The sequence below is a fragment of the Penaeus japonicus genome, unplaced genomic scaffold, assembly GCF_977035675.1.
Source record: "Penaeus japonicus unplaced genomic scaffold, GWHDUDI00000001_assembly GWHDUDI00000013, whole genome shotgun sequence".
Taxonomy (NCBI): Eukaryota; Metazoa; Arthropoda; class Malacostraca; order Decapoda; family Penaeidae; genus Penaeus; species Penaeus japonicus.
In genome coordinates this window covers 45,305,789-45,315,788 of record NW_028234415.1, presented here as the reverse complement: position 1 = coordinate 45,315,788, position 10,000 = coordinate 45,305,789, and the positions used below count along the sequence as shown (strand labels likewise).

Genomic DNA, 10,000 nt, shown 5'->3' with positions numbered 1-10,000 from the left:
CATGCCATCATACTGTGCCCTGCAAAGGAAAACGCATTCGGTCAGTCAGGGCAGGAAATGGCGCTCGGGATATGCACTGGTTTCTGGCCAAGGGGACCAAGGGGACCAAGGCGAGAGACGTCTATTTAGTCTCCCAAGTGTGTTCCCTTACAGCGCACAATACATACATCACTTACCAACTAATCTTACATTCCTACGCATGCAGTATATACGCCGTGAGCTGCTTTCTAGCGGAACGGGTCGCAGGAAAACGAGCGAACTGGTAATAATGGAAAGCAGTCTGCTGATCCTTTCCGTCTAGATGGGTTAGTCTGAAGCATTTACTTTGGTTGTTCCCATACAAACGCGAGTCTGAGTTATTTCATGAGCCCTGCACAAATGCCATGAATAAATGCGAAGATAGAATAGGAAAAGTATTAGCAATAAACAAAGAAGAAAGGAAGAAAAGTCCCTTGCAATAAAAACCCTAACTGAGCGTGTTTTCCCAGTCTTATCGTCTCCCCGTCATTTAATAGCTGTGAGAGGGTGAAGTTGTTGGCATTATCAATAATCCATGTTTCTCAAAGCGGCGGCGGCGCCCCCTGCCCTCCTCCTCCTCCTCCTCCTCCTCCTCCTCCAACAAGGGCAGTATCGACCGGGCCGGGACCCGCGCCGGCCTGCCGTTGTGGCCTGGCGGTGGGTCGCCATGGCAACGTGATGACGTCATGAGCGGAGGCGGGGAAGTGAAGGCTCGGCCGCTCTCCGCTCCCACTTGAGGCCGTGTTAGGGGTGGCCACTCCTCTTTGTTGTCTGCGCTCGCTGCAGAGTCACCAAGCAGAGGATTATTAGTGACACGGATACGTCGTAGGCGAAACTTGCGAAGGAACTGAGGGCGCTGTGTGCACAGGGCATGAGGGATGGGAGGGGGGGGTCCCTTCCGTCATCCAAACCATTAGACTCGAAGGCACAGCCAAATGCTGTTCAACATGAACTGAGTAAGAGAGAGAGAGAGAGAGAGAGAGAGAGAGAGAGAGAGAGAGAGAGAGAGAGAGAGAGAGAGAGAGAGAGAGAGAGAGAGAGAGAGAGAGAGAGAGAGAGAGAGAGAGAGAGCCAGCCGAGGACACCAAGGGAATTTCCTGTGTGAGTATGAGGCAACAATGCTATGAAAGAAAAATCATGAAAGGGCGAGAGGCGGCTTCCGACGCCGCCACCGCAGCCGCAACGGGGCGGTCGGGGCGGCGGCAGGGAAGCCTGCAAGCATCGGACGGGATCCTTCTGCAGGCCAGGCCAGGCCAGGCCAGGCGAGGCGAAGCGAGACGTGTCACGAGCCAGTCTTCTCGGAGGCCTGGTCTGCAAGCGCCGCTGGGGAATCGCCTGCCGCGGCTGCAGGCGGAGGCTCCCTCGCGCCGAGCTGGCTTCGGCGGCCGAGGGTTCGCGCACTGGTGAGCAGGGGGAGGGAGGGCTGGGGGCCAGGGGTCGTGAGAGCCAAGGAGGAAATGATAGCAGTCACAGTGCCACCGCGCCTGACAGAGAGCACTGACGCTGCAAATGTATCCCGGCGCCTCCACCCCCGCTTGCAACAGCAATTTGCAAGATCCCGTCGACTGTGGAGTTCTCTTCACTCGCTCGCTCTGAACTCGAGGCAATGACTCAGCCGAGGAGGAACTCGCGTGAACACTTGAGTGGGCGGTTTCGTGCTGGTGTGTGATGTGAGAGAAATATACATGCAATCGTCCTGAGCGCTTCTCCAGAAAACGAAGGCAAGAAAACACCCACCAGGGCTCTGGGCAACGTCGGCCCGCAGTGGCATCGCTTCACCTCGCATCCGACTCAAAACAGCAGCTTCGCCGCGATTATCGACTCTCTCGCGAGGAAAGCGCGGAAGTGAAGTGGCGGAAGCAGCTTTCTCGGGGGCAGAGAGGAAGCCCAACTATTAGACAGGGAAAACGGATTCATGCAGATACTCGTTCCATCCCCGTCCCCTTCCCCGTCCTCTTGACGTGAAGGAGCTGCGGCGCTGCGGCGCAGGGGCGTCCGGGCCGCCGAGGACACCCAGCACCGCCGGACGACTCCCGCCGACCGCGCTGTGGGGTTTCATCCCCATCAACAGTAGTCGCAGCGAGGGGCGGAAGCCTGGCCAAGGAAAGGCAAGGCCGTCCTCCAGCACGGAAGCCACTGACGCTCGCCGTATCCCTGACTCGGGTGTGCCGCCGTGTGTAGGTGCGGACACCTGAGGTAGATTTGTGTGCGGGCGTTGACAGGAGCAACCCTTGTTTAGGGGGAGGAAGAGGCAGGAGAGCAGGGATGGAATGTCAAGGGAAGGAAATAAGAAAGGAGAAGAGGTTCGCAAAGGCAGAGGGGAACAAGGGAAACGAGGGAGTGAGAGGGCCGAGGGGGCCCGGGGCGTATTTGCGCTTCTCTTTATTCATTTTACTCCCAACACCGCACTTGTTTTCATATACAAACCAAAGTGGCCTCGATTTCACACGCACAACCAAACAGCAACTCATCCGCCGCCACAGCCTCTGTACCTCGTTCCAAGTAACCAAAACAGTCTGACGCTGCATGATATGAGATACAAAAGTATGCGAGGAAGAGAAGAGAAGAGAGCAGGCGAGGGAGGGCGGAGGGGGAGCTAGCGCTGCCCGTCTTCAAGTGGATCTGCAACAAGAAGTCACGAGCAGTGATACGGGGGCGTCCATGACAACACGGTATCTGGTGCTGTATCGCGCCCCCCCCAACCCCGCTCGCTCTATCCCTCACATTCTCTCTCTCTCTCTCTCTCTCTCTCTCTCTCTCTCTCTCTCTCTCTCTCTCTCTCTCTCTCTCTCTCTCTCTCTCTCTCTCTCTCTCTCTCTCTCTCTCTCTCTCTCTCTCTCTCTCTCCCCCCCCCCTCCCTCTCTCTCTCTCTCTCTCTCTCTCTCTCTCTCTCTCTCTCTCTCTCTCTCTCTCTCTCTCTCTCTCTCTCTCTCTCTCTCTCTCTCTCTCTCTCTCTCTCCATAAAATTGTCTAAAAGTGTCTCTCTCGAGTTCACTTTAAGAATTCTGGGTGTTTGTACGTGTTTATGTTTACTTTCGCCCATACTTGGCTCAGGTGTTCTGCACACCTGTAATAGTTCTCCTGACAATAGCGACACAGGTGTGAGCGCATCTGGCACGAGAGCAGCCCACGGCCGTCGCCCCATTCCCATTCCACAGCCGACCCACGCAAACGCCGAACAGCCCCTTGCCTCCCTCGCGCCCGCCGCCGCCGCCGTGCAACACTCACGTGCAGAAGGAGATCGAGGGCAGGACAGAGAGCCACACGCGAAGCCGCCCACTAGAAAACGGCTCCGCTCAACAGCATCCCGAATACCTCGCGCTCTCTTACTCTTTCTTTTGGAGTGTGCGAGCACGGCCGCACGCACACAAGCACAGTCCCCTTACACAACCAGGTATAATGAAGGCAATGGGGATGATCCTGAAAGATTGGGCGCATGGAGCCGAGGAAGCCTCCCTCACTAACAAGCACGCCAGGCTTTGCTTTCCATCTCGACCCGCGTGAAACACACAAGAACAAACACAAACACGATATATATATATATATATATATATATATATATATATATATATATATAATAAATAAATAATATAAATATATAATATATATTATATATATATGTATAATATAATATATAATATACATATACATATACATATACATATACATACATACATAGATACACACACAAACACATATATACACATATACATACATATACATACATAGACACACAAACACGCAAGCACACATCCCCAGCGGCTAGGGCGGTCAAAAGGACGCCAGCGGCCCGGAGGGAGGGGGAGGGAGAGGGAGAGGGAGAATGAGAATGAGAATGAGAATGAGAATGAGAATGAGAATGAGAATGAGAATGAGAATGAGAATGAGAGAGAGAGAGAGAGAGAGAGAGAGAGAGAGAGAGAGAGAGAGAGAGAGAGAGAGAGAGAGAGAGAGAGAGAGAGAGAGAGAGAGAGAGAGAGAGAGAGAGAGAGAGGCCTGGCAGGTGCCAGGACGAGGTAGGTCCGTTGGCGTCAGCCGTCGTCTGCGCGCCCTTTCAACGAAGCGCGGACGCGCCCACGGTCCACATCAACAAATCATTAGGCCTGGAACCTTCGGTGTCGGGGAGGAGGCCAGAGGCAGCTGAAGAGCCTTCCTTCGGAGGGCGCTTCAAGGGCAAGGGGGAAGCACGCTCGGGAGTCACGGAGGCGGGCGGGGACAGCCGAGGGGACATCCTAGGCCAGTCGCACTTGCGAAGGGAAGGCACGTACATGCAACAGAAATGCCGAATTCCCTTTTTAATGCACATGCATAAGGGAGCTGCGAAGACTGTGGTAAGGTCTCTTCGAAGGGCGTCCTCTCGCGTCCACAAATGGGAATTCAGTAAGGTTCAGTAAGTAGCAACTCTCCTACATGCAGTGCAACTTACAAGGCGTCGACAAACAAATCTTCCCCACTTCCCCCGACTTCAGCTCCGTGGCTGACTGGCTTGATTCTCTCTTCGTCCGCTTTCACTCTCTCTCGCAAAGCCCCAACCCCAACCCCATCCCCACCCCTTGTCGGGTCATCGGAGGCAGTCCAGGAAAGACGGCCGGTCTCGCACGCGATCTGCAAGCGGCGCCGCGACCTCCGTCAGCAGCCATCTCGCCGCATCCTTCAGGGTGAAGTGGGCAGGGCTGCCCATGAAGGTCTCAGCCGTGCTCACTCTTCGAGCAAGGATTCGAACCCTGTCTCAATCATGTCTAGCCCCGTCCGACAGAGGCCGCCGCTCGCGCGGCCGGGGAGGAGTCCTGCAACCCAGCTGGAGGCGGCTGGAGGCGGCAGGCGAGTGGCGTAACCTTGAACTTGAGCGGGGCCAGGCCGGCCGCTCTCCACCGGGCTCGAAGGCCCACACACGCCCACGCACCAACAGAAGGACGCACGGGCTGGCCGCTCAACGTCACGTCTTTCAGCATGAATGAATGAATTAATGAATAAACATACACATGTATAGAGACAAAACTGTCTCCAACTGAGCGTCTAACCCCCCCCCCCACCCCCGCCCTTGGAATCGATCGCCCCTTCGTCGCGAATACTTTGTCTGGAAGAAAAGAAAAGGTGTAAACTGTAGAAAGGTGCCCTGTACAGAATGGTGTACGGGGCCATGGGAACACTCCATCGATCGAGCAGCGCCGTCGTTCCCTTCCCCTCCGTCCGTCCGTCCGTCCGTTCCGGCCAAGTCCTTCCGCATTCATGGGCGCTTATGGAACACGACCCGCCGCCTACAGCAAAGAGGAGGCCTAGGCTAGGCCTAAGCATAGCGCCGGAGTTAAGACTCGTCTCAAAGTTAGGCAGGTACGGCTAGCCGCTGCTGGACGCCGACGGGTGCCACGGAATCTGCGCCGCCAGAGCGAGAGGGACGGAAGGAAGGAAGCCCGAACCGCGAGCCGAGGCCGCCGCTCAAACGAGGCACATGCAGCAACAGCCATTCAATCAATTATTCACCCTGGAGCCGTGGCAGGTGAAGCACATCGACCTGTCATCCCCACCTCGACCCCGCCCCTTCCCCGCCCCCTCCACCCGAGATCCCCGCCAAGTCTTCAGCGAGCGCAAAGGCCTGTCCAGGACGCCTCTCCTTTACGGCAGGAACGCGCTTCTGTGGCTCTGCCCGGCGAAGGACTGGCTCCGGGAAAGGAGTCGCGGCGGCGGCGGCGGCGGCGGCGGCGCTCCACGACTCGGGCTCATCGTCTTACTTCCAGGTTCCTGTCCTTCTTCACTAGCTCCCATCTTCCCTCCCGGACGCCAAACTAGGGCATGCAAGGATAAAGGAGAGGGAAGGAGGCCTCTGCATGTGACTCGTGGACACAGCCAGGTCGTCCGGTGGAGTGCGAGGTCGGGGGTCACGGCCGCCACCTCGTTAAAGGTCGTTCCGAGACATCTGGACCACAAACAATGATGGCCACAGGAACGCGTCCCGGCGCAATACTCGCGCTCGCGCTCTCGCTCTCGCCCCTTCACCACCACCACTCCGAGCCTGGCCAAAGCGCAGACGGCCAGAGAGGCAAGGCTAATGGGCGGAGGGGAGGCGGGGGCGGGCGGACGGGCGCGTCTACCACTGCGTGAGCTCGTGAATAATGAAGAGGGCGTCGGGGTACGAGCGATGGGCGAGGCAAGGCGAGTGCGCCGCCGACCAGCCTTCCCGACCGCGAGACGGAGCCTGTCACCGCAAGCTTAGTAGGGCGGCGGCCGCATGAGGCAGCTGACAGTGAGAGGGGGGGGGGGGCTTCCGAAAGAGGAATGACAGGGATTAAAAAAAAAAAAAAAAAAAAAAAAAAAAAAAAAAAAACAAAAAAGCAAAAAAAAAAAAATTACTAGAATGACGAGGCGGCTCGTGACATTAAAGAAAATGCTTGCATTTTCGTTGCCGCAAGCGGCCCATGGCCCGCGAGAGAGGGAGAGGCGGGCGGCTCCCGCAACCTTTTCGGCGGAGCGCATAACCCAAGAAGCGAACGACATCATGACACATCGATGACTCTTTAGGGTCACTCTCCCCACTCAGGAGGCCCCTCCTTGGCGCCTCCGTCGAGAGCGCCGTCCACGGGGGAAGGGCTGTGCGCGACCGATCACGGCGGCCACATGGGAAGGACGCATGCCGTCGGGAAGGATGGAGGCTGACCAGCGCCGCTGGTCAACTCTTCCATGTTCTTGCCGAAAGTCCCGGGGAGCTCCCAGTCGTGCGGGAGGCAGAGCCAGCAACGACAGGCGTCCTACGGCCTTCGAAATCAAGCTCCCACTCCGTCGGAATGAAGCTTGCACTATTTGTGGAAGCGAGGAAGAATGAGGAAGAATGAGAGAGAGAAGCAAAGATGCTGCAGCTGTCGACGGCTACGACAGCCACCCCGTTCGCACGGCAGCCACAGAATCGGCAAAACACCTCCAGCCTCTCTCCTCCCGCCACTTCCGGGTTGAATGACAAGAAGAGTCAAGGGAAGGGGCGGGGGGGAGGGGGGGATGCGCTCTCGTTCCATTACCACTTCAGATAATGAGCCGCACTTGGCAATTTGGACTTAGACCTGTGGCCGCCGCTGCCCCGCGGGAGCCTGGTGGCATCGCGAGAGGGCGGGGGAGAGGGGTGGTGTGGGGATGCGAAGGGTGTGGTGGGGGGGTGGGGGGCGTGACAGGTTCAGGCGCCCTCCGTCACGCCTGGCACGCTCAGCCCCACCTCCCGCCGCATGGGTATCACCCTCACGAAGGAGTGACCTTTGGGTAGAGGGCCTTGGCTCGACCGATGGCTCTAAGGGCGAATCGCGCAAAACCTACAAATGGACTCATTCCCCTTCATCCTCATTAGGAACGCTCTACATCGCGTACACATCGACTCCTGTAATTGCAGGTGTGCGCGTGCGCACTGTGTATACACTTTTATGCCTAACGCATAGCGTCCAGTGAACCCTCGCCATGCCGCTGGAGGCAAAGTGGCCGAGCTTTCGAATCTGGGAAACTCCCCCCCCCCCCCGCCTTTCTCTCTGTCTCTCTCAGCTGGCCTGCATTTAAGCCCGACAGCGTTCATCGTGAGGCGCTTTCCAGCGGCGGCGACTGCCATGGGAGGCAAGCACCCAGCCACCCACCCACATGCCTCCTCCACCCAGGCGACTAACGCCCACAACTTTGCGTCCCGCGGAGGCACCGTTTCCGATGGCATGTACCCGAAGGTGCCGCCGCGCCCGCGCAACATCACTGTTTTCCATCCTCTTCCTTTGGCTCTCCCTGCCCGCCTGCCTGTCGTATTCCGTGAGGCCCGTCACCCAAAGACCCCTCCCCTCCCCTCCCCTGGCCCAGTGACGGCCCCCACCATTCATCCGTATTTGTGGGCGGCGAAGGAAGCTCAAGAGCTGAGGTCTTCCGGTTTCCAAACTTCCGCAACTCCTCCTCGCTTGAAAGGAATCGATGAAAATTGATAAAGTCATTTCATTACATCGACTTCTCTCTCATGCATCGTGATGGAAGTGCCGTGGCGAAGAAGACGGAATGTGCACACAACAACACGCATAGACGCGAAGGGCCTCCGGAGCGCGCGGCGACATTTCCTTCCGGCCGGAGCGCCGTGTCGCGACCGCGCCGCCAGCCGCTACAGGTTAGAAGGAGTATTAATAGCCGCCATCAGCGGGCCGCAAAACCCTAGCCGAACCGGTCGCTGCCGATCACCAATAATAGCGAAACGCTCGCTCGCACACCTGGGCGCCATGCTGGGGGTGAGAGCGGGGGTGGGGGCGGGGTGGGGGCATGCTCGCAGAACCTGTTAAATGGAGAGGGGAGGGGAGGGGAGGGGAGAGGCTGGGAGAGGAGGGGAGAGGCGGGAAGAGGAAGGTTGTGAAAAGGACGAATGGGTAAAGTGTTCCTGATTTATTTGTGAAAATTGCCTCCGTTCCACCCTCTCTCCCTTGCAGAAGTAAACGTTGCATTCCTCGCAACGTTCCCTCCTGCGCTGGACCTTGTTTGGGCGGGGGGGGGGGGGGGGCAGAGGCGCGGCCCAAGTCGACAGCGCACCGCATCAACCACAGTGGTGCGAGCAGAGGCAAAGGCAGGCAGGCAGGCCTACGGTGGTAACTTGCAGGCCGGGAGCGCTCTGTACCCAGTGACCGCAGCGGCTGCCACCCCGCCACCCCGCCCCTCCGCCCCTCCGCCCCTCCGCCCCTCACCCCCCCGGTGCAGCTGCTGCTTCCGCGGGCTACAGGTGAAAGGTAAAGCCTCGCCCCGAGTGCCTGGGGACGGGCCAGAAACGCTGCGGCTGCGGCTGCGGCTGCGACTGCGACTGCGACTGCGAGCGCCCCACGCGAATTATGTCAACATCTTCCTCACTACAAACAAGTCTTCAAGGCGGGGGAGTGCGTGTGCTCACGTGTGTAGCTGCGCGTGTGAGCATGAGAGGTAAGCGTAGAAGGGAGCGTGTATGTGAATGTGAGTCGTGAATGTGTAGCGCATCTGTCAGCGCATCTAACATATATGACTCTGTGTGTGTGTGTGTGTGTGTGTGTGTGTGTGTGTGTGTGTGTGTGTGTGTGTGTGTGTGTGTGTGTGTGTGTGTGTGTGTGTGTGTGTGTGTGTGTGTTTGTGTGTGTGTCGCGCCTGATTATATAAATGGAATAGGACTCAATGGATCTTTGTTGTACATGTTGCCTGTGCAAGCGCGCTCAATTGAGGCGGCGGCAGAGCACATATGCAACATGCAGCTGACTGGGTTTACACCCGAGCGAGGCTTAACGACTGCTTCTCTCATCTCAAATTCGTGTCGACTCCAAGCTCTGACTCACGACCTCCCCTCCTCCTCCTCCTCCACGCCCAGACGAACAAGCACAGATAGGATGGGAGTGATGATGGGTGTGATGACGGGAGGACGGGAAGAGAAGCCCGCAGAAGAGAGAGGAAGAAGGGGGGCGGGGAGGGGGATGGGGAGGGGGAGGGGGAGGGGGAAGGAGAAAGAAAGAGAATCTGTGACGTCCGTTGAGCGAACGGGCGTGAATGTGGAGGACACGGCGTGAGTGTGTGCAGTGACCGCTTCCTGGCAGGGGCGCCCTGGGCAGACGGGCACAGTCTTGGGCGACATCCAGGGCCTGCTTCCCAGCCTGCTTCCCGGCCTGCAGCGTCGTGCTCGGGGTCGTCTCCGCCGGGCACCTCCCCCCCCCCTCTCTCTCTCTCTCTGCACGTCAAGTGGCACGGGCGGCTCTTCTCACGAGCGAGCGAGCGAGCGAGCGCCGTCCATTCAGGAGGTGGTCCTCTTCCTCCCGCAAGACCAGGGCGAATGTTGGCCCGCTTCTTGCGCAACCTGAAGGCGGTCTCGAGTTCCCTCACCTCTTCTCCCCATTTCACTTTCCACTCGGGCGCTCACCCCTTCCGATGGCTCTGTTCCCGACGCGGCGGCTCCTTGCTCGCTGTGCCGGCCGGGGAATCGGAGCCCCCTACCGCAAGCGAGGAGGAGCCCCTGGAATGCTTGCGCTGTCAAAAGCAA

General features: G+C 58.1%; 1 protein-coding gene across 4 annotated transcripts in view; it reads right to left on the bottom strand.

Moving 5' to 3' along the window:
• The window catches only part of upSET (SET domain-containing protein upSET), a 41,439-nt gene that overhangs the window by 19,704 nt on the left and 11,735 nt on the right, over nt 1-10,000 (bottom strand). For 3 of the 4 annotated variants that reach the window (XM_043026013.2, XM_043026016.2, XM_043026014.2), the window contains exon 2: nt 1-19. This exon is cut by the window's left edge and continues 133 nt beyond it. The exons of the other annotated variant lie outside the window; for it this stretch is intronic. The gene's annotated coding sequence lies outside the window, so the exon portion shown is untranslated. The remainder of the gene's footprint in view (nt 20-10,000) is intronic. 4 annotated transcript variants of the gene reach the window in all.